This window comes from Rhinoderma darwinii, assembly GCF_050947455.1.
Source record: "Rhinoderma darwinii isolate aRhiDar2 chromosome 2 unlocalized genomic scaffold, aRhiDar2.hap1 SUPER_2_unloc_55, whole genome shotgun sequence".
NCBI classification, from domain to species: Eukaryota; Metazoa; Chordata; class Amphibia; order Anura; family Rhinodermatidae; genus Rhinoderma; species Rhinoderma darwinii.
The window spans coordinates 1,430,980-1,458,465 of NW_027461724.1; the positions used below are offsets into that span (position 1 = coordinate 1,430,980).

Consider the following 27,486-nt stretch of genomic DNA (forward strand, 5'->3'; position numbering starts at 1 on the left):
TTACCTCCTTTGTTGGGGTAGTCAACTCAAAAATCTGTTCTTATCAGTTTAATATCTGATACGTCCCCTATCTGGGGACCATATATTAAATGGATTTTTAGAACAGGGAGATGGAAATAGAGCTTGCTCTGTCCACTCCACGCATTGACCTGGTATTGCAGTATTTCCAGAACCGGTGCACCCTTTCCTTATGTGTTTACTAAAATCAGATTCCAAAAGTGCTTTTTGTGTTTGCCATTGTTTTTGTCTTTCGGATGGGATCTCCCCTTTTAATCCCATTATTTCAACACCTGTTGGACAATGCATTTGTACAGTCATGTGTGATAATGAGCTAATTTATTAAATGCAATTAATTAATACATTGCCACCTCTTGTTTTGTGTCGTCTGTGTTTCTGTGTTTCCGGCATTTCACATTGGAACAGCTCATTCACCTTCCTTGTCTTCTCTCCGCCCTCCCTCCTAGGTAGGTTAAAGAGCTGCACCTGAGCCAGCCACTGATTGATGCAGCACCATAGTCAAATAGTGGAGTGGAGTAGGGGAACAGCAAACAGCCATTAAAGCAGCCAGCCCGCCCGCCCGCCCGCCCGCCCGCCCGTCACAATGGACCTACCTGTGTACACTAGATGGATGTGATGGAATGTACTGTGGTCCCTACATTTCAAGAAGAAGTAAGACAAACCCTTGCTTGCCTACAAAGAGAGCAGCAATTTGGATTTGTTACTATGTTACCTGGAAGAATAACAAACTGTGCAAGGATGGAGGTTGTAGGAGCAAGGAGAACAAGTTGTCTGTAAAGTTGGTGGATGCCTATTTTCCATTTTGCAGTCCCTTGTCTCCCTCTTGTGGCCTCCTGGAGGCAACTAGCTGTGCAAAAAAAAGACAGCCTGGGGGCCGGCTGTTGCAGTGTTGCCCTCTCAGGCAACACTGAGTGACTGACTGAGCCGCACCGTCTTATATAAAGTTCAGACGGAACTTTGCACGTGTCATAGTGGAGACCTCAGGAGCCAGAGCCAGCTTTCTGACATCATAATGGGGCCTCAGAGATAAAAGCCTGGGCCCAGGCAGTGTTGGTCAGTGCTGCTCAGCAGGCAGCACTGGACTGGATTAAAGCTGATACAAGGTGTGAAAGGAGAAGGGGTGGCAGTGGGCATGCACTTACTGCTGCTGCTGCTGCTGCTGCCAGTGTTTGCACGGCAGGAGGGCATTTGGGCGTTGCCAGGAAGGCGTTTTTATGTCGATTCCTCCTCTTTCAGCACTGCATTGTGGTGCAAGCAAAAGAAGCAAATCCTGTCTTGCTTCCTCTCCGGCCTTTATTCACCTCCCGCGTAGCTGTGAGTGTGTGTGAGCCTGCAGGGCCCCATGGAATTGCCTAGGAGTAGGCTGAATCGCTGCAAGGGGTGAACAGCAGTATTGGGCAGGCTCGGTCAACGCGCGGCACGTTCGGGTTATCGCTTCTCGGCCTTTTGGCTAAGACCAAGTGTATTTATACAGGAGGTTTTTAGTCAGAAGGTGCTCAGGTACCCTCTCTCTCGGCCTCGGGGGATCGTCCAGGTTCGCCTGGACTTCACCCCCGTGCTGCTATTTGGGAGAGAGGCTTAGTCCTGAGCAACGAGTTGCGATCCCCCCAGCCCCTTGGTCTCTGTACGTCAAGGGGCGCAGCGAAAGCTGCGCGGTTCGACCTGGCCACGCTAATGGCAGGCGAACCCGATGCGGTGCCGGTATACGCCCGGCTGCGAAACTCTGCTAGAGTCATCTTGGCAGAGGGTGGAGGCGGTCCACGAGGTGTCAAGTTCCTCGTATACGAAATCCTCGAGAAGTTGCTGGCGGTCCGCAAGCATGAAATTTTGGCGATCCAGGATTACCCAAGGCGTGGAGTTTTTGACATAACTTTTGTTGGAGAAGGTATCCTCCGTGATGCTATGGACAAAGCTGAGAGGGAAAAAGTTCAACTCACGTCTTTGGGAGTCCAGGTAATAGAGCATGCTTTTGAGGTAACCAAACTCGTGGTGATTAAGATGTATTCCCCATATGTGAAGGACCAGGAAGTGGCAGCATTCTTAGCTGCCTACTTCAAGAACATCAAGCTTATGGGGAGAGTTATGAACGAGTGTGGTGTGTGGACCGTCAAGTGGAAGTACTTAGTGACTTTGATAAAGGACCCCTCCACCCAAAATACGAGACTCCCACCGGCTCGTTTTAAAATTGGAACAGTGAATGGCGACCTCTACTTCTCGGGGATGCCAAACTTCTGCAGGGCCTGCGGTACCTATGGGCATACCAGTTACAACTGCGATGTCACCTGCAGGAACTGCGGAAGCAAAGAGCACACAATTAGAGAATGCACAGGAGAAAAAAAATTTAACTTTTGTCAGAAAACTGGTCATCTGTATTTTTCTTGCCCCTATAGGTACCGAGGCGAAGAAGATGAGCAACCCGGAGCGCCCCCACGTGCTCTACCAGCGGACCAAACCCGTCCCCAGGGAGAGGAACAGACCAGCCACACGAAAGAGGAGAGAGGTACCTGGGCTTCAAAGGTGCGAGGGACTGGAGCCAAAACAGGTACCTCGCAGCCAGCAACCTTGGAGGATAAAGGGGAGCCCAGTGCGAAGGAAAAGCGGCAGACTAAGCGGAAGGCGGAAAAGGAGCAGGCCGGAAAAACTGAGGCATCCCAGAAGGCTGGTTGCTCAGGGGGTGCCGGGCCTGCTCCAAGCCCTGGGTCTCTGGCATCCTCGTCGGAGGAAGAGGACGAGGTGCCGGTGGGTCCCCGTAAAAAAGGGAGGCAAGCCAGAGTCAGTAGGGGGGAGACAGGGGAGGAGCAGATGGACACAACGGTGAAAAACGATGCGGCTCCTCCTAGAACCCCCTCCTCGCCGCGACTGGTGAGGAGGGCGGGCACTGTTCCCCCCGTGGAAACTGACACCCCACCTTGTGCGCAACCTCCCCCTCCAGAAGGGCCTGCACGGTCCCAGGGGGGAGGTGCGAGCCCCCTAGGGGACCCACCCGACCTAGACGGTCAACCGTTTGAGACCCAGGGAGATCCGAATGAGTTTGGGCTCCCCGTACGCAGAAGTTTGGTTGCTGGCGTTACCCTCAGCGAAGGTAGTTCCTCTCCTTCGTTCTCCCTCCTGACAAATGATTCGGACGGGGGCGGGTATCTGAGCCCAAGTGAGATATTTGGTATTGCTGGTGGAGAAAATGTGTGATTTTAAAATACCGCTACTATTTATTATTTTAAAATCAAATACGCATTCAAAACTCCACAATGTCTGAACTAAAGGGAATATCCCTCAACGTGAGGGGCGCCAAGTCTAAAGTAAGAAGGGTTGCTCTCTTCAATTTTTTATCTTGCCTGGCAGCCTCTGTTTTTTTCCTGCAGGAGTGCGGTATTCCCCATACGATGAAGTACACCAAATATAAAGAAGATTGGAAATATGGTCCATCCGTCTGGTCTGGATCAAACGAGTCCAGATCAGCAGGGGTCGCCATTCTATTTAAGGGAAACGTTTTAATTGATTTTATTCAAGAAATCTTACCAGGACGTATTTTATTGGTTAAGGCTTTTATTGACGGTGTGAAATGGCAGTTTTTAAATTTTCATGGCTCACCTGATAAAAATGAGAGGGCAGAAATGCTAGAAGTTTTACCTCTTTTTATTAACACAACTGAGCCTTTTATCCTCGCAGGTGATTTTAACTGTATCCTGAGAGGGGAACGCCGGCTTACAAGTGCTACAAGCAGAAATTACGATAAGACCTCTGGACTGCTCAAAAATATGGTGAGCGATTTTAATTTAAAAGATGTTTACAAAGAATGTAACAGGAGCAGTCCAGAGGAAGCCGGCGTTACCTGGAGCAACGCCACCTGTAGCTCCAGGATAGATTTTATATTTTGTAATGAGAACTTACTGCCTTTTAAATGTGAAGTTTTAACCAACGTGTTTTCAGATCATAGGCTTTTATCTTTTTATGTGAAGCGTGATCTTAATAATCTTATTTGTAAGAAGTCCTGGAAGATGAATGTTTCCCTTTTAGATGATCCACAGGTTTTAACCGATTTTATTGAATTTTACAAGAAAAGCAGGCGGGTGAGAGATACCAGAGCTCCCATCAGTGCATGGTGGGAGAAGATGAAAAGTAAAATAAAAGATTTTTTTATTAAAAAGAGTGTGGCAAAAGCCAAAATAAAATATGCTGTTTTTAATACACTAAACACCCGTCTGCAGACCCTGTACAAAATGCGAGACAATGAAATAGAAGTGGAAGCCGACATCACCGACCTCAAAAAGGAGATAGCCCAGTGCCTGGAGCAGAAAGGTAAAGAAATAATCTTTCGTTCAAAAATTCAAAACATAGAGGAGAACGAGACCTGCTCCAGGTACTTTTTTAAAAAAATCAACAACAAAAGGGCTGTCATCAAAAACATTGAAGGTGTGTCGGATGTACAGGGTCTTTTAAGTAAAGTTCATGAGTTTTATACTGACCTTTTTAATGTTAAGACTGTGGATCGTGATTTTATGCGTGACTCACTGAAGGAGATTACCACTGTTTTAGACCCTGTCTCCCAGAATTTTTTATTGCAGGACCTGACGGAGCAGGAGATTTTAGAAACAGTTAAAAGTTTTAAAGCAGGTAAAGTTCCTGGTCCGGACGGTATACCCAGTGAGTTTTATGTAAAATTTTATGATCTTTTAAAAGAAGATTTGTTTTTACTATACGCAGAAGTTTTTAAATCCAAGATGCTGCCTAAGTCCTGGCAGAAGGGTGAGGTCTCCCTATTATACAAGACGGGTGACATCGCAGTTTTAAAGAACTGGAGACCAATAACCCTTCTAAACAGCGACTACAAGATCATGGCTAAATTATGTGCGAACCGGATGAAAGCCATAATACCCCACATAATACATTCCAACCAAGTATGTGGGGTGCCAGGCCGCAGCATCTGGGACAATCTTAACCTTATTAAAGATGTGATTGAGGACACGAGGTCTAGGAAGAATAATTTAGCAATTTTATCAATAGACTTTGAAAAAGCTTTTGACCGTGTCTCTCACTTTTATTTGTTTAAGGTTTTAGAGCGTATGGGTATACCTGAAGGATTTTTATTATCCATCAAAGCCTTTTATAAAAATTGTACAAGTAAGATTTTAGTAAATGGTTTTAAGACACAGGACGTATTTTTAAACTCTGGGGTGAAGCAGGGGTGTCCCTTGTCCCCACTGCTTTTTATATGTGCGTTAGAGCCTCTATTATGCGCAATTCGCCGAGACAAGTTGATACGTGGAGTCCCCCTACCAGGGGGAGGCGGCATAGAGGCTAAAGCAGTGGGGTACATGGATGATGTAGCGGTTTTATGCAGGGACACCCGGTCGCTTCAGAGAGCCCTCAAGCAGATAGAGTTTTATTGCTGTGCTTCCAGTTTTAAGATAAACTTTAGCAAGAGTAGTATTTTAAGCATAGGAAGCATGGTTTTTAGTGACATACCAGTTCCTGTGTCGGATAATATTAAAATTTTAGGAGTCTCCTTCAGTGAGTACGACAATGGTTTTATCAGTTGGGACATGGTGGCGCAGAAAGTAAACAAGAAGATATGTATGTGGAATATGAGGAAGCTTACTATGGAGGGAAAAATTTTAATTATTAAAATGGTCATTTTACCCCTGCTTTTATATCTGAGTATGGTTTTCCCTCCTCCCACGGTTTTACTGAGAAAAATAACCAAAGCTTGTTTTACTTTCTTTTGGAGTTCCAGAATGGAGAAATTAAAGAGAGGAATCGTGATGAAGTCCAAACCAAAGGGTGGCAAAGACTTTCCAGATTTTAATAGGTTTCTTTTACTAAAATTTTTTAGCTTCTGTTTTAATTCCCTTTTTAAAGAGCACTATTGGTCGTTTTATTTACGTTATAATACAGGGTTTTTTATGCGAAGGTGTGGGTGGTTCCAGATTATTTTAACCTCACCTTATGCTTTTAATTTACCCCCACAATACGTAATTTTAGAAAAAATAGTTGCTTTATTTAAATTAAAAGGGAAGAGTATTAATGATCTTAAAAATAGCAAGAAGCTTTTAATCGACCTAAAAAGAGAGGATGCGGTCAGCAGAATAGACAATTTTAACGAAAAACGCAGTGGTTTTATCTGGAAAATGTCTAACATATTTTATCTCTTTAACACACAGAAGGACCTGGCCTGGAGCTGCATTCATCAATGTCTTCCATGCCGGGCATTCCAATACAGAAGAAGATTCGCGAGGTCTGCCGTCTGCCCGAGGGAAGGCTGCCAGGCTGAGGAGACAGTGCGTCATTTACTTTGGACATGTTACTTTGCACAACATTTTTGGAAAAAGATATTCCCTCTTATGGAAAAGATGGCAGACCTGAAGGACTTATGTTACGATGATATTTTATATGGACAATTTGGATGCCCGACCGCGAATCAGAAGACAATAGCATGGAAGACGATGAATTGCGCTAAAGAAGCTCTTTGGAAGGCCAGGAACATCCTTCTTTTTAAACACGACGTTTTAACAACGGATGATGTTTTAGGTCTTTGTTTTAGTGAGATGTATTTATATTATTTAATTGACAGGAAAGCAAATGCCACCCTTCTAAATAAATGGTTTGTGACTGACTGGAACTCCAATAAATAAAGATTTGCCACCATGTCCCCCTATAAATAATAATGTAATTTGATTTTACTATTGTAACAATGTGAAAATGTTTGACGTAATTGTAATGTTATTTATTGTAAAATTGAATTTTTTATTAATAAATCATTGACACCCCCGCGAGGGGGTAGCCAACTGAAAAAAAAATCTGTTCTTATCAGTTTAATATCTGATACGTCCCCTATCTGGGGACCATATATTAAATGGATTTTTAGAACAGGGAGATGGAAATAGAGCTTGCTCTGTCCACTCCACGCATTGACCTGGTATTGCAGTATTTCCAGGACCGGTGCACCCTTTCCTTATGTGTTTACTAAAATCAGATTCCAAAAGTGCTTTTTGTGTTTGCCATTGTTTTTGTCTTTCGGATGGGATCTCCCCTTTTAATCCCATTATTTCAACACCTGTTGGACAATGCATTTGTACAGTCATGTGTGATAATGAGCTAATTTATTAAATGCAATTAATTAATACATTGCCACCTCTTGTTTTGTGTCGTCTGTGTTTCTGTGTTTCCGGCATTTCACATTGGAACAGCTCATTCACCTTCCTTGTCTTCTCTCCGCCCTCCCTCCTAGGTAGGTTAAAGAGCTGCACCTGAGCCAGCCACTGATTGATGCAGCACCATAGTCAAATAGTGGAGTGGAGTAGGGGAACAGCAAACAGCCATTAAAGCAGCCAGCCCGCCCGCCCGCCCGCCCGCCCGTCACAATGGACCTACCTGTGTACACTAGATGGATGTGATGGAATGTACTGTGGTCCCTACATTTCAAGAAGAAGTAAGAATTGCAGTTGCAACAAACCCTTGCTTGCCTACAAAGAGAGCAGCAATTTGGATTTGTTACTATGTTACCTGGAAGAATAACAAACTGTGCAAGGATGGAGGTTGTAGGAGCAAGGAGAACAAGTTGTCTGTAAAGTTGGTGGATGCCTATTTTCCATTTTGCAGTCCCTTGTCTCCTTCTTGTGGCCTCCTGGAGGCAACTAGCTGTGCAAAAAAAAAGACAGCCTGGGGGCCGGCTGTTGCAGTGTTGCCCTCTCAGGCAACACTGAGTGACTGACTGAGCCGCACCGTCTTATATAAAGTTCAGACGGAACTTTGCACGTGTCATAGTGGAGACCTCAGGAGCCAGAGCCAGCTTTCTGACATCATAATGGGGCCTCAGAGATAAAAGCCTGGGCCCAGGCAGTGTTGATCAGTGCTGCTCAGCAGGCAGCACTGGACTGGATTAAAGCTGATACAAGGTGTGAAAGGAGAAGGGGTGGCAGTGGGCATGCACTTACTGCTGCTGCTGCTGCCAGTGTTTGCACGGCAGGAGGGCATTTGGGCGTTGCCAGGAAGGCGTTTTTATGTCGATTCCTCCTCTTTCAGCACTGCATTGTGGTGCAAGCAAAAGAAGCAAATCCTGTCTTGCTTCCTCTCCGGCCTTTATTCACCTCCCGCGTAGCTGTGAGTGTGTGTGTGCCTGCAGGGCCCCATGGAATTGCCTAGGAGTAGGCTGAATCGCTGCAAGGGGTGAACAGCAGTATTGGGCAGGCTCGGTCAACGTGCGGCACGTTCGGGTTATCGCTTCTCGGCCTTTTGGCTAAGATCAAGTGTAGTATCTGTTCTTATCAGTTTAATATCTGATACGTCCCCTATCTGGGGACCATATATTAAATGGATTTTTAGAACAGGGAGATGGAAATAGAGCTTGCTCTGTCCACTCCACGCATTGACCTGGTATTGCAGTATTTCCTGGACCGGTGCACCCTTTCCTTATGTGTTTACTAAAATCAGATTCCAAAAGTGCTTTTTGTGTTTGCCATTGTTTTTGTCTTTCGGATGGGATCTCCCCTTTTAATCCCATTATTTCAACACCTGTTGGACAATGCATTTGTACAGTCATGTGTGATAATGAGCTAATTTATTAAATGCAATTAATTAATACATTGCCACCTCTTGTTTTGTGTCGTCTGTGTTTCTGTGTTTCCGGCATTTCACATTGGAACAGCTCATTCACCTTCCTTGTCTTCTCTCCGCCCTCCCTCCTAGGTAGGTTAAAGAGCTGCACCTGAGCCAGCCACTGATTGATGCAGCACCATAGTCAAATAGTGGAGTGGAGTAGGGGAACAGCAAACAGCCATTAAAGCAGCCAGCCCGCCCGCCCGCCCGTCACAATGGACCTACCTGTGTACACTAGATGGATGTGATGGAATGTACTGTGGTCCCTACATTTCAAGAAGAAGTAAGAATTGCAGTTGCAACAAACCCTTGCTTGCCTACAAAGAGAGCAGCAATTTGGATTTGTTACTATGTTACCTGGAAGAATAACAAACTGTGCAAGGATGGAGGTTGTAGGAGCAAGGAGAACAAGTTGTCTGTAAAGTTGGTGGATGCCTATTTTCCATTTTGCAGTCCCTTGTCTCCCTCTTGTGGCCTCCTGGAGGCAACTAGCTGTGCAAAAAAAAGACAGCCTGGGGGCCGGCTGTTGCAGTGTTGCCCTCTCAGGCAACACTGAGTGACTGACTGAGCCGCACCGTCTTATATAAAGTTCAGACGGAACTTTGCACGTGTCATAGTGGAGACCTCAGGAGCCAGAGCCAGCTTTCTGACATCATAATGGGGCCTCAGAGATAAAAGCCTGGGCCCAGGCAGTGTTGGTCAGTGCTGCTCAGCAGGCAGCACTGGACTGGATTAAAGCTGATACAAGGTGTGAAAGGAGAAGGGGTGGCAGTGGGCATGCACTTACTGCTGCTGCTGCTGCTGCTGCCAGTGTTTGCACGGCAGGAGGGCATTTGGGCGTTGCCAGAAAGGCGTTTTTATGTCGATTCCTCCTCTTTCAGCACTGCATTGTGGTGCAAGCAAAAGAAGCAAATCCTGTCTTGCTTCCTCTCCGGCCTTTATTCACCTCCCGCGTAGCTGTGAGTGTGTGTGAGCCTGCAGGGCCCCATGGAATTGCCTAGGAGTAGGCTGAATCGCTGCAAGGGGTGAACAGCAGTATTGGGCAGGCTCGGTCAACGCGCGGCACGTTCGGGTTATCGCTTCTCGGCCTTTTGGCTAAGATCAAGTGTAGTATCTGCTCTTATCAGTTTAATATCTGATACGTCCCCTATCTGGGGACCATATATTAAATGGATTTTTAGAACAGGGAGATGGAAATAGAGCTTGCTCTGTCCACTCCACGCATTGACCTGGTATTGCAGTATTTCCAGGACCGGTGCACCCTTTCCTTATGTGTTTACTAAAATCAGATTCCAAAAGTGCTTTTTGTGTTTGCCATTGTTTTTGTCTTTCGGATGGGATCTCCCCTTTTAATCCCATTATTTCAACACCTGTTGGACAATGCATTTGTACAGTCATGTGTGATAATGAGCTAATTTATTAAATGCAATTAATTAATACATTGCCACCTCTTGTTTTGTGTCGTCTGTGTTTCTGTGTTTCCGGCATTTCACATTGGAACAGCTCATTCACCTTCCTTGTCTTCTCTCCGCCCTCCCTCCTAGGTAGGTTAAAGAGCTGCACCTGAGCCAGCCACTGATTGATGCAGCACCATAGTCAAATAGTGGAGTGGAGTAGGGGAACAGCAAACAGCCATTAAAGCAGCCAGCCCGCCCGCCCGTCACAATGGACCTACCTGTGTACACTAGATGGATGTGATGGAATGTACTGTGGTCCCTACATTTCAAGAAGAAGTAAGAATTGCAGTTGCAACAAACCCTTGCTTGCCTACAAAGAGAGCAGCAATTTGGATTTGTTACTATGTTACCTGGAAGAATAACAAACTGTGCAAGGATGGAGGTTGTAGGAGCAAGGAGAACAAGTTGTCTGTAAAGTTGGTGGATGCCTATTTTCCATTTTGCAGTCCCTTGTCTCCCTCTTGTGGCCTCCTGGAGGCAACTAGCTGTGCAAAAAAAAGACAGCCTGGGGGCCGGCTGTTGCAGTGTTGCCCTCTCAGGCAACACTGAGTGACTGACTGAGCCGCACCGTCTTATATAAAGTTCAGACGGAACTTTGCACGTGTCATAGTGGAGACCTCAGGAGCCAGAGCCAGCTTTCTGACATCATAATGGGGCCTCAGAGATAAAAGCCTGGGCCCAGGCAGTGTTGGTCAGTGCTGCTCAGCAGGCAGCACTGGACTGGATTAAAGCTGATACAAGGTGTGAAAGGAGAAGGGGTGGCAGTGGGCATGCACTTACTGCTGCTGCTGCTGCTGCTGCTGCCAGTGTTTGCACGGCAGGAGGGCATTTGGGCATTGCCAGGAAGGCGTTTTTATGTCGATTCCTCCTCTTTCAGCACTGCATTGTGGTGCAAGCAAAAGAAGCAAAACGCGCGGCACGTTCGGGTTATCGCTTCTCGGCCTTTTGGCTAAGATCAAGTGTAGTATCTGTTCTTATCAGTTTAATATCTGATACGTCCCCTATCTGGGGACCATATATTAAATGGATTTTTAGAACAGGGAGATGGAAATAGAGCTTGCTCTGTCCACTCCACGCATTGACCTGGTATTGCAGTATTTCCAGGACCGGTGCACCCTTTCCTTATGTGTTTACTAAAATCAGATTCCAAAAGTGCTTTTTGTGTTTGCCATTGTTTTTGTCTTTCGGATGGGATCTCCCCTTTTAATCCCATTATTTCAACACCTGTTGGACAATGCATTTGTACAGTCATGTGTGATAATGAGCTAATTTATTAAATGCAATTAATTAATACATTGCCACCTCTTGTTTTGTGTCGTCTGTGTTTCTGTGTTTCCGGCATTTCACATTGGAACAGCTCATTCACCTTCCTTGTCTTCTCTCCGCCCTCCCTCCTAGGTAGGTTAAAGAGCTGCACCTGAGCCAGCCACTGATTGATGCAGCACCATAGTCAAATAGTGGAGTGGAGTAGGGGAACAGCAAACAGCCATTAAAGCAGCCAGCCCGCCCGCCCGCCCGTCACAATGGACCTACCTGTGTACACTAGATGGATGTGATGGAATGTACTGTGGTCCCTACATTTCAAGAAGAAGTAAGAATTGCAGTTGCAACAAACCCTTGCTTGCCTACAAAGAGAGCAGCAATTTGGATTTGTTACTATGTTACCTGGAAGAATAACAAACTGTGCAAGGATGGAGGTTGTAGGAGCAAGGAGAACAAGTTGTCTGTAAAGTTGGTGGATGCCTATTTTCCATTTTGCAGTCCCTTGTCTCCCTCTTGTGGCCTCCTGGAGGCAACTAGCTGTGCAAAAAAAAGACAGCCTGGGGGCCGGCTGTTGCAGTGTTGCCCTCTCAGGCAACACTGAGTGACTGACTGAGCCGCACCGTCTTATATAAAGTTCAGACGGAACTTTGCACGTGTCATAGTGGAGACCTCAGGAGCCAGAGCCAGCTTTCTGACATCATAATGGGGCCTCAGAGATAAAAGCCTGGGCCCAGGCAGTGTTGGTCAGTGCTGCTCAGCAGGCAGCACTGGACTGGATTAAAGCTGATACAAGGTGTGAAAGGAGAAGGGGTGGCAGTGGGCATGCACTTACTGCTGCTGCTGCTGCTGCTGCCAGTGTTTGCACGGCAGGAGGGCATTTGGGCGTTGCCAGGAAGGCGTTTTTATGTCGATTCCTCCTCTTTCAGCACTGCATTGTGGTGCAAGCAAAAGAAGCAAAATGCGCGGCACGTTCGGGTTATCGCTTCTCGGCCTTTTGGCTAAGATCAAGTGTAGTATCTGTTCTTATCAGTTTAATATCTGATACGTCCCCTATCTGGGGACCATATATTAAATGGATTTTTAGAACAGGGAGATGGAAATAGAGCTTGCTCTGTCCACTCCACGCATTGACCTGGTATTGCAGTATTTCCAGGACCGGTGCACCCTTTCCTTATGTGTTTACTAAAATCAGATTCCAAAAGTGCTTTTTGTGTTTGCCATTGTTTTTGTCTTTCGGATGGGATCTCCCCTTTTAATCCCATTATTTCAACACCTGTTGGACAATGCATTTGTACGGTCATGTGTGATAATGAGCTAATTTATTAAATGCAATTAATTAATACATTGCCACCTCTTGTTTTGTGTCGTCTGTGTTTCTGTGTTTCCGGCATTTCACATTGGAACAGCTCATTCACCTTCCTTGTCTTCTCTCCGCCCTCCCTCCTAGGTAGGTTAAAGAGCTGCACCTGAGCCAGCCACTGATTGATGCAGCACCATAGTCAAATAGTGGAGTGGAGTAGGGGAACAGCAAACAGCCATTAAAGCAGCCAGCCCGCCCGTCACAATGGACCTACCTGTGTACACTAGATGGATGTGATGGAATGTACTGTGGTCCCTACATTTCAAGAAGAACTAAGAATTGCAGTTGCAACAAACCCTTGCTTGCCTACAAAGAGAGCAGCAATTTGGATTTGTTACTATGTTACCTGGAAGAATAACAAACTGTGCAAGGATGGAGGTTGTAGGAGCAAGGAGAACAAGTTGTCTGTAAAGTTGGTGGATGCCTATTTTCCATTTTGCAGTCCCTTGTCTCCCTCTTGTGGCCTCCTGGAGGCAACTAGCTGTGCAAAAAAAAGACAGCCTGGGGGCCGGCTGTTGCAGTGTTGCCCTCTCAGGCAACACTGAGTGACTGACTGAGCCGCACCGTCTTATATAAAGTTCAGACGGAACTTTGCACGTGTCATAGTGGAGACCTCAGGAGCCAGAGCCAGCTTTCTGACATCATAATGGGGCCTCAGAGATAAAAGCCTGGGCCCAGGCAGTGTTGGTCAGTGCTGCTCAGCAGGCAGCACTGGACTGGATTAAAGCTGATACAAGGTGTGAAAGGAGAAGGGGTGGCAGTGGGCATGCACTTACTGCTGCTGCTGCTGCTGCTGCTGCTGCTGCTGCCAGTGTTTGCACGGCAGGAGGGCATTTGGGCGTTGCCAGGAAGGCGTTTTTATGTCGATTCCTCCTCTTTCAGCACTGCATTGTGGTGCAAGCAAAAGAAGCAAAACGCGCGGCACGTTCGGGTTATCGCTTCTCGGCCTTTTGGCTAAGATCAAGTGTAGTATCTGCTCTTATCAGTTTAATATCTGATACGTCCCCTATCTGGGGACCATATATTAAATGGATTTTTAGAACAGGGAGATGGAAATAGAGCTTGCTCTTTCCACTCCACGCATTGACCTGGTATTGCAGTATTTCCAGGACCGGTGCACCCTTTCCTTATGTGTTTACTAAAATCAGATTCCAAAAGTGCTTTTTGTGTTTGCCATTGTTTTTGTCTTTCGGATGGGATCTCCCCTTTTAATCCCATTATTTCAACACCTGTTGGACAATGCATTTGTACAGTCATGTGTGATAATGAGCTAATTTATTAAATGCAATTAATTAATACATTGCCACCTCTTGTTTTGTGTCGTCTGTGTTTCTGTGTTTCCGGCATTTCACATTGGAACAGCTCATTCACCTTCCTTGTCTTCTCTCCGCCCTCCCTCCTAGGTAGGTTAAAGAGCTGCACCTGAGCCAGCCACTGATTGATGCAGCACCATAGTCAAATAGTGGAGTGGAGTAGGGGAACAGCAAACAGCCATTAAAGCAGCCAGCCCGACCGCCCGCCCGCCCGCCCGTCACAATGGACCTACCTGTGTACACTAGATGGATGTGATGGAATGTACTGTGGTCCCTACATTTCAAGAAGAAGTAAGAATTGCAGTTGCAACAAACCCTTGCTTGCCTACAAAGAGAGCAGCAATTTGGATTTGTTACTATGTTACCTGGAAGAATAACAAACTGTGCAAGGATGGAGGTTGTAGGAGCAAGGAGAACAAGTTGTCTGTAAAGTTGGTGGATGCCTATTTTCCATTTTGCAGTCCCTTGTCTCCCTCTTGTGGCCTCCTGGAGGCAACTAGCTGTGCAAAAAAAAGACAGCCTGGGGGCCGGCTGTTGCAGTGTTGCCCTCTCAGGCAACACTGAGTGACTGACTGAGCCGCACCGTCTTATATAAAGTTCAGACGGAACTTTGCACGTGTCATAGTGGAGACCTCAGGAGCCAGAGCCAGCTTTCTGACATCATAATGGGGCCTCAGAGATAAAAGCCTGGGCCCAGGCAGTGTTGGTCAGTGTTGCTCAGCAGGCAGCACTGGACTGGATTAAAGCTGATACAAGGTGTGAAAGGAGAAGGGGTGGCAGTGGGCATGCACTTACTGCTGCTGCTGCTGCTGCTGCCAGTGTTTGCACGGCAGGAGGGCATTTGGGCGTTGCCAGGAAGGCGTTTTTATGTCGATTCCTCCTCTTTCAGCACTGCATTGTGGTGCAAGCAAAAGAAGCAAAACGCGCGGCACGTTCGGGTTATCGCTTCTCGGCCTTTTGGCTAAGATCAAGTGTAGTATCTGTTCTTATCAGTTTAATATCTGATACGTCCCCTATCTGGGGACCATATATTAAATGGATTTTTAGAACAGGGAGATGGAAATAGAGCTTGCTCTGTCCACTCCACGCATTGACCTGGTATTGCAGTATTTCCAGGACCGGTGCACCCTTTCCTTATGTGTTTACTAAAATCAGATTCCAAAAGTGCTTTTTGTGTTTGCCATTGTTTTTGTCTTTCGGATGGGATCTCCCCTTTTAATCCCATTATTTCAACACCTGTTGGACAATGCATTTGTACAGTCATGTGTGATAATGAGCTAATTTATTAAATGCAATTAATTAATACATTGCCACCTCTTGTTTTGTGTCGTCTGTGTTTCTGTGTTTCCGGCATTTCACATTGGAACAGCTCATTCACCTTCCTTGTCTTCTCTCCGCCCTCCCTCCTAGGTAGGTTAAAGAGCTGCACCTGAGCCAGCCACTGATTGATGCAGCACCATAGTCAAATAGTGGAGTGGAGTAGGGGAACAGCAAACAGCCATTAAAGCAGCCAGCCCGCCCGCCCGCCCGTCACAATGGACCTACCTGTGTACACTAGATGGATGTGATGGAATGTACTGTGGTCCCTACATTTCAAGAAGAAGTAAGAATTGCAGTTGCAACAAACCCTTGCTTGCCTACAAAGAGAGCAGCAATTTGGATTTGTTACTATGTTACCTGGAAGAATAACAAACTGTGCAAGGATGGAGGTTGTAGGAGCAAGGAGAACAAGTTGTCTGTAAAGTTGGTGGATGCCTATTTTCCATTTTGCAGTCCCTTGTCTCCCTCTTGTGGCCTCCTGGAGGCAACTAGCTGTGCAAAAAAAAGACAGCCTGGGGGCCGGCTGTTGCAGTGTTGCGCTCTCAGGCAACACTGAGTGACTGACTGAGCCGCACCGTCTTATATAAAGTTCAGACGGAACTTTGCACGTGTCATAGTGGAGACCTCAGGAGCCAGAGCCAGCTTTCTGACATCATAATGGGGCCTCAGAGATAAAAGCCTGGGCCCAGGCAGTGTTGGTCAGTGCTGCTCAGCAGGCAGCACTGGACTGGATTAAAGCTGATACAAGGTGTGAAAGGAGAAGGGGTGGCAGTGGGCATGCACTTACTGCTGCTGCTGCTGCTGCTGCCAGTGTTTGCACGGCAGGAGGGCATTTGGGCGTTGCCAGGAAGGCGTTTTTATGTCGATTCCTCCTCTTTCAGCACTGCATTGTGGTGCAAGCAAAAGAAGCAAAATGCGCGGCACGTTCGGGTTATCGCTTCTCGGCCTTTTGGCTAAGATCAAGTGTAGTATCTGTTCTTATCAGTTTAATATCTGATACGTCCCCTATCTGGGGACCATATATTAAATGGATTTTTAGAACAGGGAGATGGAAATAGAGCTTGCTCTGTCCACTCCACGCATTGACCTGGTATTGCAGTATTTCCAGGACCGGTGCACCCTTTCCTTATGTGTTTACTAAAATCAGATTCCAAAAGTGCTTTTTGTGTTTGCCATTGTTTTTGTCTTTCGGATGGGATCTCCCCTTTTAATCCCATTATTTCAACACCTGTTGGACAATGCATTTGTACGGTCATGTGTGATAATGAGCTAATTTATTAAATGCAATTAATTAATACATTGCCACCTCTTGTTTTGTGTCGTCTGTGTTTCTGTGTTTCCGGCATTTCACATTGGAACAGCTCATTCACCTTCCTTGTCTTCTCTCCGCCCTCCCTCCTAGGTAGGTTAAAGAGCTGCACCTGAGCCAGCCACTGATTGATGCAGCACCATAGTCAAATAGTGGAGTGGAGTAGGGGAACAGCAAACAGCCATTAAAGCAGCCAGCCCGACCGCCCGCCCGCCCGCCCGTCACAATGGACCTACCTGTGTACACTAGATGGATGTGATGGAATGTACTGTGGTCCCTACATTTCAAGAAGAAGTAAGAATTGCAGTTGCAACAAACCCTTGCTTGCCTACAAAGAGAGCAGCAATTTGGATTTGTTACTATGTTACCTGGAAGAATAACAAACTGTGCAAGGATGGAGGTTGTAGGAGCAAGGAGAACAAGTTGTCTGTAAAGTTGGTGGATGCCTATTTTCCATTTTGCAGTCCCTTGTCTCCCTCTTGTGGCCTCCTGGAGGCAACTAGCTGTGCAAAAAAAAGACAGCCTGGGGGCCGGCTGTTGCAGTGTTGCCCTCTCAGGCAACACTGAGTGACTGACTGAGCCGCACCGTCTTATATAAAGTTCAGACGGAACTTTGCACGTGTCATAGTGGAGACCTCAGGAGCCAGAGCCAGCTTTCTGACATCATAATGGGGCCTCAGAGATAAAAGCCTGGGCCCAGGCAGTGTTGGTCAGTGCTGCTCAGCAGGCAGCACTGGACTGGATTAAAGCTGATACAAGGTGTGAAAGGAGAAGGGGTGGCAGTGGGCATGCACTTACTGCTGCTGCTGCTGCTGCTGCCAGTGTTTGCACGACAGGAGGGCATTTGGGCGTTGCCAGGAAGGCGTTTTTATGTCGATTCCTCCTCTTTCAGCACTGCATTGTGGTGCAAGCAAAAGAAGCAAAACGCGCGGCACGTTCGGGTTATCGCTTCTCGGCCTTTTGGCTAAGATCAAGTGTAGTATCTGTTCTTATCAGTTTAATATCTGATACGTCCCCTATCTGGGGACCATATATTAAATGGATTTTTAGAACAGGGAGATGGAAATAGAGCTTGCTCTGTCCACTCCACGCATTGACCTGGTATTGCAGTATTTCCAGGACCGGTGCACCCTTTCCTTATGTGTTTACTAAAATCAGATTCCAAAAGTGCTTTTTGTGTTTGCCATTGTTTTTGTCTTTCGGATGGGATCTCCCCTTTTAATCCCATTATTTCAACACCTGTTGGACAATGCATTTGTACAGTCATGTGTGATAATGAGCTAATTTATTAAATGCAATTAATTAATACATTGCCACCTCTTGTTTTGTGTCGTCTGTGTTTCTGTGTTTCCGGCATTTCACATTGGAACAGCTCATTCACCTTCCTTGTCTTCTCTCCGCCCTCCCTCCTAGGTAGGTTAAAGAGCTGCACCTGAGCCAGCCACTGATTGATGCAGCACCATAGTCAAATAGTGGAGTGGAGTAGGGGAACAGCAAACAGCCATTAAAGCAGCCAGCCCGCCCGTCACAATGGACCTACCTGTGTACACTAGATGGATGTGATGGAATGTACTGTGGTCCCTACATTTCAAGAAGAAGTAAGAATTGCAGTTGCAACAAACCCTTGCTTGCCTACAAAGAGAGCAGCAATTTGGATTTGTTACTATGTTACCTGGAAGAATAACAAACTGTGCAAGGATGGAGGTTGTAGGAGCAAGGAGAACAAGTTGTCTGTAAAGTTGGTGGATGCCTATTTTCCATTTTGCAGTCCCTTGTCTCCCTCTTGTGGCCTCCTGGAGGCAACTAGCTGTGCAAAAAAAAGACAGCCTGGGGGCCGGCTGTTGCAGTGTTGCCCTCTCAGGCAACACTGAGTGACTGACTGAGCCGCACCGTCTTATATAAAGTTCAGACGGAACTTTGCACGTGTCATAGTGGAGACCTCAGGAGCCAGAGCCAGCTTTCTGACATCATAATGGGGCCTCAGAGATAAAAGCCTGGGCCCAGGCAGTGTTGGTCAGTGCTGCTCAGCAGGCAGCACTGGACTGGATTAAAGCTGATACAAGGTGTGAAAGGAGAAGGGGTGGCAGTGGGCATGCACTTACTGCTGCTGCTGCTGCTGCTGCTGCTGCCAGTGTTTGCACGGCAGGAGGGCATTTGGGCGTTGCCAGGAAGGCGTTTTTATGTCGATTCCTCCTCTTTCAGCACTGCATTGTGGTGCAAGCAAAAGAAGCAAAACGCGCGGCACGTTTGGGTTATCGCTTCTCGGCCTTTTGGCTAAGATCAAGTGTAGTATCTGTTCTTATCAGTTTAATATCTGATACGTCCCCTATCTGGGGACCATATATTAAATGGATTTTTAGAACAGGGAGATGGAAATAGAGCTTGCTCTGTCCACTCCACGCATTGACCTGGTATTGCAGTATTTCCAGGACCGGTGCACCCTTTCCTTATGTGTTTACTAAAATCAGATTCCAAAAGTGCTTTTTGTGTTTGCCATTGTTTTTGTCTTTCGGATGGGATCTCCCCTTTTAATCCCATTATTTCAACACCTGTTGGACAATGCATTTGTACAGTCATGTGTGATAATGAGCTAATTTATTAAATGCAATTAATTAATACATTGCCACCTCTTGTTTTGTGTCGTCTGTGTTTCTGTGTTTCCGGCATTTCACATTGGAACAGCTCATTCACCTTCCTTGTCTTCTCTCCGCCCTCCCTCCTAGGTAGGTTAAAGAGCTGCACCTGAGCCAGCCACTGATTGATGCAGCACCATAGTCAAATAGTGGAGTGGAGTAGGGGAACAGCAAACAGCCATTAGAGCAGCCAGCCCGCCCGCCCGCCCGCCCGTCACAATGGACCTACCTGTGTACACTAGATGGATGTGATGGAATGTACTGTGGTCCCTACATTTCAAGAAGAAGTAAGAATTGCAGTTGCAACAAACCCTTGCTTGCCTACAAAGAGAGCAGCAATTTGGATTTGTTACTATGTTACCTGGAAGAATAACAAACTGTGCAAGGATGGAGGTTGTAGGAGCAAGGAGAACAAGTTGTCTGTAAAGTTGGTGGATGCCTATTTTCCATTTTGCAGTCCCTCGTCTCCCTCTTGTGGCCTCCTGGAGGCAACTAGCTGTGCAAAAAAAAGACAGCCTGGGGGCCGGCTGTTGCAGTGTTGCCCTCTCAGGCAACACTGAGTGACTGACTGAGCCGCACCGTCTTATATAAAGTTCAGACGGAACTTTGCACGTGTCATAGTGGAGACCTCAGGAGCCAGAGCCAGCTTTCTGACATCATAATGGGGCCTCAGAGATAAAAGCCTGGGCCCAGGCAGTGTTGGTCAGTGCTGCTCAGCAGGCAGCACTGGACTGGATTAAAGCTGATACAAGGTGTGAAAGGAGAAGGGGTGGCAGTGGGCATGCACTTACTGCTGCTGCTGCTGCTGCTGCTGCTGCTGCCAGTGTTTGCACGGCAGGAGGGCATTTGGGCGTTGCCAGGAAGGCGTTTTTATGTCGATTCCTCCTCTTTCAGCACTGCATTGTGGTGCAAGCAAAAGAAGCAAAACGCGCGGCACGTTCGGGTTATCGCTTCTCGGCCTTTTGGCTAAGATCAAGTGTAGTATCTGCTCTTATCAGTTTAATATCTGATACGTCCCCTATCTGGGGACCATATATTAAATGGATTTTTAGAACAGGGAGATGGAAATAGAGCTTGCTCTTTCCACTCCACGCATTGACCTGGTATTGCAGTATTTCCAGGACCGGTGCACCCTTTCCTTATGTGTTTACTAAAATCAGATTCCAAAAGTGCTTTTTGTGTTTGCCATTGTTTTTGTCTTTCGGATGGGATCTCCCCTTTTAATCCCATTATTTCAACACCTGTTGGACAATGCATTTGTACAGTCATGTGTGATAATGAGCTAATTTATTAAATGCAATTAATTAATACATTGCCACCTCTTGTTTTGTGTCGTCTGTGTTTCTGTGTTTCCGGCATTTCACATTGGAACAGCTCATTCACCTTCCTTGTCTTCTCTCCGCCCTCCCTCCTAGGTAGGTTAAAGAGCTGCACCTGAGCCAGCCACTGATTGATGCAGCACCATAGTCAAATAGTGGAGTGGAGTAGGGGAACAGCAAACAGCCATTAAAGCAGCCAGCCCGACCGCCCGCCCGCCCGCCCGTCACAATGGACCTACCTGTGTACACTAGATGGATGTAATGGAATGTACTGTGGTCCCTACATTTCAAGAAGAAGTAAGAATTGCAGTTGCAACAAACCCTTGCTTGCCTACAAAGAGAGCAGCAATTTGGATTTGTTACTATGTTACCTGGAAGAATAACAAACTGTGCAAGGATGGAGGTTGTAGGAGCAAGGAGAACAAGTTGTCTGTAAAGTTGGTGGATGCCTATTTTCCATTTTGCAGTCCCTTGTCTCCCTCTTGTGGCCTCCTGGAGGCAACTAGCTGTGCAAAAAAAAGACAGCCTGGGGGCCGGCTGTTGCAGTGTTGCCCTCTCAGGCAACACTGAGTGACTGACTGAGCCGCACCGTCTTATATAAAGTTCAGACGGAACTTTGCACGTGTCATAGTGGAGACCTCAGGAGCCAGAGCCAGCTTTCTGACATCATAATGGGGCCTCAGAGATAAAAGCCTGGGCCCAGGCAGTGTTGGTCAGTGCTGCTCAGCAGGCAGCACTGGACTGGATTAAAGCTGATACAAGGTGTGAAAGGAGAAGGGGTGGCAGTGGGCATGCACTTACTGCTGCTGCTGCTGCTGCTGCTGCCAGTGTTTGCACGGCAGGAGGGCATTTGGGCGTTGCCAGGAAGGCGTTTTTATGTCGATTCCTCCTCTTTCAGCACTGCATTGTGGTGCAAGCAAAAGAAGCAAAACGCGCGGCACGTTCGGGTTATCGCTTCTCGGCCTTTTGGCTAAGATCAAGTGTAGTATCTGTTCTTATCAGTTTAATATCTGATACGTCCCCTATCTGGGGACCATATATTAAATGGATTTTTAGAACAGGGAGATGGAAATAGAGCTTGCTCTGTCCTCTCCACGCATTGACCTGGTATTGCAGTATTTCCAGGACCGGTGCACCCTTTCCTTATGTGTTTACTAAAATCAGATTCCAAAAGTGCTTTTTGTGTTTGCCATTGTTTTTGTCTTTCGGATGGGATCTCCCCTTTTAATCCCATTATTTCAACACCTGTTGGACAATGCATTTGTACAGTCATGTGTGATAATGAGCTAATTTATTAAATGCAATTAATTAATACATTGCCACCTCTTGTTTTGTGTCGTCTGTGTTTCTGTGTTTCCGGCATTTCACATTGGAACAGCTCATTCACCTTCCTTGTCTTCTCTCCGCCCTCCCTCCTAGGTAGGTTAAAGAGCTGCACCTGAGCCAGCCACTGATTGATGCAGCACCATAGTCAAATAGTGGAGTGGAGTAGGGGAACAGCAAACAGCCATTAAAGCAGCCAGCCCGCCCGCCCGCCCGTCACAATGGACCTACCTGTGTACACTAGATGGATGTGATGGAATGTACTGAGGTCCCTACATTTCAAGAAGAAGTAAGAATTGCAGTTGCAACAAACCCTTGCTTGCCTACAAAGAGAGCAGCAATTTGGATTTGTTACTATGTTACCTGGAAGAATAACAAACTGTGCAAGGATGGAGGTTGTAGGAGCAAGGAGAACAAGTTGTCTGTAAAGTTGGTGGATGCCTATTTTCCATTTTGCAGTCCCTTGTCTCCCTCTTGTGGCCTCCTGGAGGCAACTAGCTGTGCAAAAAAAAGACAGCCTGGGGGCCGGCTGTTGCAGTGTTGCCCTCTCAGGCAACACTGAGTGACTGACTGAGCCGCACCGTCTTATATAAAGTTCAGACGGAACTTTGCACGTGTCATAGTGGAGACCTCAGGAGCCAGAGCCAGCTTTCTGACATCATAATGGGGCCTCAGAGATAAAAGCCTGGGCCCAGGCAGTGTTGGTCAGTGCTGCTCAGCAGGCAGCACTGGACTGGATTAAAGCTGATACAAGGTGTGAAAGAAGAAGGGGTGGCAGTGGGCATGCACCTACTGCTGCTGCTGCTGCTGCTGCCAGTGTTTGCACGGCAGGAGGGCATTTGGGCGTTGCCAGGAAGGCGTTTTTATGTCGATTCCTCCTCTTTCAGCACTGCATTGTGGTGCAAGCAAAAGAAGCAAAACGCGCGGCACGTTCGGGTTATCGCTTCTCGGCCTTTTGTCTAAGATCAAGTGTAGTATCTGTTCTTATCAGTTTAATATCTGATACGTCCCCTATCTGGGGACCATATATTAAATGGATTTTTAGAACAGGGAGATGGAAATAGAGCTTGCTCTGTCCACTCCACGCATTGACCTGGTATTGCAGTATTTCCAGGACCGGTGCACCCTTTCCTTATGTGTTTACTAAAATCAGATTCCAAAAGTGCTTTTTGTGTTTGCCATTGTTTTTGTCTTTCGGATGGGATCTCCCCTTTTAATCCCATTATTTCAACACCTGTTGGACAATGCATTTGTACAGTCATGTGTGATAATGAGCTAATTTATTAAATGCAATTAATTAATACATTGCCACCTCTTGTTTTGTGTCGTCTGTGTTTCTGTGTTTCCGGCATTTCACATTGGAACAGCTCATTCACCTTCCTTGTCTTCTCTCCGCCCTCCCTCCTAGGTAGGTTAAAGAGCTGCACCTGAGCCAGCCACTGATTGATGCAGCACCATAGTCAAATAGTGGAGTGGAGTAGGGGAACAGCAAACAGCCATTAAAGCAGCCAGCCCGCCCGCCCGCCCGTCACAATGGACCTACCTGTGTACACTAGATGGATGTGATGGAATGTACTGTGGTCCCTACATTTCAAGAAGTAAGAATTGCAGTTGCAACAAACCCTTGCTTGCCTACAAAGAGAGCAGCAATTTGGATTTGTTACTATGTTACCTGGAAGAATAACAAACTGTGCAAGGATGGAGGTTGTAGGAGCAAGGAGAACAAGTTGTCTGTAAAGTTGGTGGATGCCTATTTTCCATTTTGCAGTCCCTTGTCTCCCTCTTGTGGCCTCCTGGAGGCAACTAGCTGTGCAAAAAAAAGACAGCCTGGGGGCCGGCTTTTGCAGTGTTGCCCTCTCAGGCAACACTGAGTGACTGACTGAGCCGCACCGTCTTATATAAAGTTCAGACGGAACTTTGCACGTGTCATAGTGGAGACCTCAGGAGCCAGAGCCAGCTTTCTGACATCATAATGGGGCCTCAGAGATAAAAGCCTGGGCCCAGGCAGTGTTGGTCAGTGCTGCTCAGCAGGCAGCACTGGACTGGATTAAAGCTGATACAAGGTGTGAAAGGAGAAGGGGTGGCAGTGGGCATGCACTTACTGCTGCTGCTGCTGCTGCTGCTGCTGCCAGTGTTTGCACGGCAGGAGGGCATTTGGGCGTTGCCAGGAAGTCGTTTTTATGTCGATTCCTCCTCTTTCAGCACTGCATTGTGGTGCAAGCAAAAGAAGCAAAACGCGCGGCACGTTCGGGTTATCGCTTCTCGGCCTTTTGGCTAAGATCAAGTGTAGTATCTGTTCTTATCAGTTTAATATCTGATACGTCCCCTATCTGGGGACCATATATTAAATGGATTTTTAGAACAGGGAGATGGAAATAGAGCTTGCTCTGTCCACTCCACGCATTGACCTGGTATTGCAGTATTTCCAGGACCGGTGCACCCTTTCCTTATGTGTTTACTAAAATCAGATTCCAAAAGTGCTTTTTGTGTTTGCCATTGTTTTTGTCTTTCGGATGGGATCTCCCCTTTTAATCCCATTATTTCAACACCTGTTGGACAATGCATTTGTACAGTCATGTGTGATAATGAGCTAATTTATTAAATGCAATTAATTAATACATTGCCACCTCTTGTTTTGTGTCGTCTGTGTGTCTGTGTTTCCGGCATTTCACATTGGAACAGCTCATTCACCTTCCTTGTCTTCTCTCCGCCCTCCCTCCTAGGTAGGTTAAAGAGCTGCACCTGAGCCAGCCACTGATTGATGCAGCACCATAGTCAAATAGTGGAGTGGAGTAGGGGAACAGCAAACAGCCATTAAAGCAGCCAGCCAGCCCGCCCGCCCGCCCGCCCGCCCGTCACAATGGACCTACCTGTGTACACTAGATGGATGTGATGGAATGTACTGAGGTCCCTACATTTCAAGAAGAAGTAAGAATTGCAGTTGCAACAAACCCTTGCTTGCCTACAAAGAGAGCAGCAATTTGGATTTGTTACTATGTTACCTGGAAGAATAACAAACTGTGCAAGGATGGAGGTTGTAGGAGCAAGGAGAACAAGTTGTCTGTAAAGTTGGTGGATGCCTATTTTCCATTTTGCAGTCCCTTGTCTCCCTCTTGTGGCCTCCTGGAGGCAACTAGCTGTGCAAAAAAAAGACAGCCTGGGGGCCGGCTGTTGCAGTGTTGCCCTCTCAGGCAACACTGAGTGACTGACTGAGCCGCACCGTCTTATATAAAGTTCAGACGGAACTTTGCACGTGTCATAGTGGAGACCTCAGGAGCCAGAGCCAGCTTTCTGACATCATAATGGGGCCTCAGAGATAAAAGCCTGGGCCCAGGCAGTGTTGGTCAGTGCTGCTCAGCAGGCAGCACTGGACTGGATTAAAGCTGATACAAGGTGTGAAAGGAGAAGGGGTGGCAGTGGGCATGCACTTACTGCTGCTGCTGCTGCTGCTGCTGCCAGTGTTTGCACGGCAGGAGGGCATTTGGGCGTTGCCAGGAAGGCGTTTTTATGTCGATTCCTCCTCTTTCAGCACTGCATTGTGGTGCAAGCAAAAGAAGCAAAACGCGCGGCACGTTCGGGTTATCGCTTCTCGGCCTTTTGGCTAAGATCAAGTGTAGTATCTGTTCTTATCAGTTTAATATCTGATACGTCCCCTATCTGGGGACCATATATTAAATGGATTTTTAGAACAGGGAGATGTAAATAGAGCTTGCTCTGTCCACTCCACGCATTGACCTGGTATTGCAGTATTTCCAGGACCGGTGCACCCTTTCCTTATGTGTTTACTAAAATCAGATTCCAAAAGTGCTTTTTGTGTTTGCCATTGTTTTTGTCTTTCGGATGGGATCTCCCCTTTTAATCCCATTATTTCAACACCTGTTGGACAATGCATTTGTACAGTCATGTGTGATAATGCGCTAATTTATTAAATGCAATTAATTAATACATTGCCACCTCTTGTTTTGTGTCGTCTGTGTTTCTGTGTTTCCGGCATTTCACATTGGAACAGCTCATTCACCTTCCTTGTCTTCTCTCCGCCCTCCCTCCTAGGTAGGTTAAAGAGCTGCACCTGAGCCAGCCACTGATTGATGCAGCACCATAGTCAAATAGTGGAGTGGAGTAGGGGAACAGCAAACAGCCATTAAAGCAGCCAGCCCGCCCGCCCGCCCGCCCGTCACAATGGACCTACCTGTGTACACTAGATGGATGTGATGGAATGTACTGTGGTCCCTACATTTCAAGAAGAAGTAAGAATTGCAGTTGCAACAAACCCTTGCTTGCCTACAAAGAGAGCAGCAATTTGGATTTGTTACTATGTTACCTGGAAGAATAACAAACTGTGCAAGGATGGAGGTTGTAGGAGCAAGGAGAACAAGTTGTCTGTAAAGTTGGTGGATGCCTATTTTCCATTTTGCAGTCCCTTGTCTCCCTCTTGTGGCCTCCTGGAGGCAACTAGCTGTGCAAAAAAAAGACAGCCTGGGGGCCGGCTGTTGCAGTGTTGCCCTCTCAGGCAACACTGAGTGACTGACTGAGCCGCACCGTCTTATATAAAGTTCAGACGGAACTTTGCACGTGTCATAGTGGAGACCTCAGGAGCCAGAGCCAGCTTTCTGACATCATAATGGGGCCTCAGAGATAAAAGCCTGGGCCCAGGCAGTGTTGGTCAGTGCTGCTCAGCAGGCAGCACTGGACTGGATTAAAGCTGATACAAGGTGTGAAAGGAGAAGGGGTGGCAGTGGGCATGCACTTACTGCCGCTGGTGCTGCTGCTGCTGCTGCTGCCAGTGTTTGCACGGCAGGAGGGCATTTGGGCGTTGCCAGGAAGGCGTTTTTATGTCGATTCCTCTTCTTTCAGCACTGCATTGTGGTGCAAGCAAAAGAAGCAAAACGCGCGGCACGTTCGGGTTATCGCTTCTCGGCCTTTTGGCTAAGATCAAGTGTAGTATCTGTTCTTATCAGTTTAATATCTGATACGTCCCCTATCTGGGGACCATATATTAAATGGATTTTTAGAACAGGGAGATGGAAATAGAGCTTGCTCTGTCCACTCCACGCATTGACCTGGTATTGCAGTATTTCCAGGACCGGTGCACCCTTTCCTTATGTGTTTACTAAAATCAGATTCCAAAAGTGCTTTTTGTGTTTGCCATTGTTTTTGTCTTTCGGATGGGATCTCCCCTTTTAATCCCATTATTTCAACACCTGTTGGACAATGCATTTGTACAGTCATGTGTGATAATGAGCTAATTTATAAAATGCAATAAATTAATACATTGCCACCTCTTGTTTTGTGTCGTCTGTGTTTCTGTGTTTCCGGCATTTCACATTGGAACAGCTCATTCACCTTCCTTGTCTTCTCTCCGCCCTCCCTCCTAGGTAGGTTAAAGAGCTGCACCTGAGCCAGCCACTGATTGATGCAGCACCATAGTCAAATAGTGGAGTGGAGTAGGGGAACAGCAAACAGCCATTAAAGCAGCCAGCCCGCCCGCCCGCCCGCCCGTCACAATGGACCTACCTGTGTACACTAGATGGATGTGATGGAATGTACTGTGGTCCCTACATTTCAAGAAGAAGTAAGAA

At 46.8% G+C, this 27,486-nt stretch overlaps 17 non-coding genes across 17 annotated transcripts; all 17 read left to right on the forward strand.

Moving 5' to 3' along the window:
• Nucleotides 1–186, forward strand: LOC142679594 (U2 spliceosomal RNA). Its single transcript, XR_012852819.1, has one exon. It is a non-coding gene; the product is annotated as a U2 spliceosomal RNA (small nuclear RNA).
• Nucleotides 187–6,767: 6,581 nt separating this feature from the next.
• On the forward strand, nt 6,768–6,965 carry LOC142679695 (U2 spliceosomal RNA). The gene has a single exon (XR_012852874.1). It is a non-coding gene; the product is annotated as a U2 spliceosomal RNA (small nuclear RNA).
• Nucleotides 6,966–8,231: 1,266 nt separating this feature from the next.
• Nucleotides 8,232–8,422, forward strand: LOC142679532 (U2 spliceosomal RNA). Its single transcript, XR_012852767.1, has one exon. It is a non-coding gene; the product is annotated as a U2 spliceosomal RNA (small nuclear RNA).
• Nucleotides 8,423–9,685: 1,263 nt separating this feature from the next.
• LOC142679560 (U2 spliceosomal RNA) lies at nt 9,686–9,876 on the forward strand. The gene has a single exon (XR_012852791.1). It is a non-coding gene; the product is annotated as a U2 spliceosomal RNA (small nuclear RNA).
• A 1,120-nt stretch (nt 9,877–10,996) lies between these two features.
• Nucleotides 10,997–11,187, forward strand: LOC142679468 (U2 spliceosomal RNA). The gene has a single exon (XR_012852714.1). It is a non-coding gene; the product is annotated as a U2 spliceosomal RNA (small nuclear RNA).
• Nucleotides 11,188–12,308: 1,121 nt separating this feature from the next.
• LOC142679469 (U2 spliceosomal RNA) lies at nt 12,309–12,499 on the forward strand. Its single transcript, XR_012852715.1, has one exon. It is a non-coding gene; the product is annotated as a U2 spliceosomal RNA (small nuclear RNA).
• A 1,125-nt stretch (nt 12,500–13,624) lies between these two features.
• Nucleotides 13,625–13,815, forward strand: LOC142679546 (U2 spliceosomal RNA). The gene has a single exon (XR_012852779.1). It is a non-coding gene; the product is annotated as a U2 spliceosomal RNA (small nuclear RNA).
• A 1,129-nt stretch (nt 13,816–14,944) lies between these two features.
• On the forward strand, nt 14,945–15,135 carry LOC142679470 (U2 spliceosomal RNA). The gene has a single exon (XR_012852716.1). It is a non-coding gene; the product is annotated as a U2 spliceosomal RNA (small nuclear RNA).
• A 1,121-nt stretch (nt 15,136–16,256) lies between these two features.
• Nucleotides 16,257–16,447, forward strand: LOC142679471 (U2 spliceosomal RNA). The gene has a single exon (XR_012852717.1). It is a non-coding gene; the product is annotated as a U2 spliceosomal RNA (small nuclear RNA).
• A 1,129-nt stretch (nt 16,448–17,576) lies between these two features.
• LOC142679472 (U2 spliceosomal RNA) lies at nt 17,577–17,767 on the forward strand. The gene has a single exon (XR_012852718.1). It is a non-coding gene; the product is annotated as a U2 spliceosomal RNA (small nuclear RNA).
• Nucleotides 17,768–18,886: 1,119 nt separating this feature from the next.
• LOC142679474 (U2 spliceosomal RNA) lies at nt 18,887–19,077 on the forward strand. The gene has a single exon (XR_012852719.1). It is a non-coding gene; the product is annotated as a U2 spliceosomal RNA (small nuclear RNA).
• A 1,134-nt stretch (nt 19,078–20,211) lies between these two features.
• LOC142679548 (U2 spliceosomal RNA) lies at nt 20,212–20,402 on the forward strand. Its single transcript, XR_012852780.1, has one exon. It is a non-coding gene; the product is annotated as a U2 spliceosomal RNA (small nuclear RNA).
• Nucleotides 20,403–21,534: 1,132 nt separating this feature from the next.
• LOC142679382 (U2 spliceosomal RNA) lies at nt 21,535–21,725 on the forward strand. Its single transcript, XR_012852643.1, has one exon. It is a non-coding gene; the product is annotated as a U2 spliceosomal RNA (small nuclear RNA).
• Nucleotides 21,726–22,846: 1,121 nt separating this feature from the next.
• On the forward strand, nt 22,847–23,037 carry LOC142679580 (U2 spliceosomal RNA). The gene has a single exon (XR_012852808.1). It is a non-coding gene; the product is annotated as a U2 spliceosomal RNA (small nuclear RNA).
• A 1,124-nt stretch (nt 23,038–24,161) lies between these two features.
• On the forward strand, nt 24,162–24,352 carry LOC142679476 (U2 spliceosomal RNA). The gene has a single exon (XR_012852720.1). It is a non-coding gene; the product is annotated as a U2 spliceosomal RNA (small nuclear RNA).
• Nucleotides 24,353–25,488: 1,136 nt separating this feature from the next.
• LOC142679525 (U2 spliceosomal RNA) lies at nt 25,489–25,679 on the forward strand. Its single transcript, XR_012852761.1, has one exon. It is a non-coding gene; the product is annotated as a U2 spliceosomal RNA (small nuclear RNA).
• Nucleotides 25,680–26,813: 1,134 nt separating this feature from the next.
• LOC142679477 (U2 spliceosomal RNA) lies at nt 26,814–27,004 on the forward strand. The gene has a single exon (XR_012852721.1). It is a non-coding gene; the product is annotated as a U2 spliceosomal RNA (small nuclear RNA).
• Nucleotides 27,005–27,486: the final 482 nt, after the last annotated feature.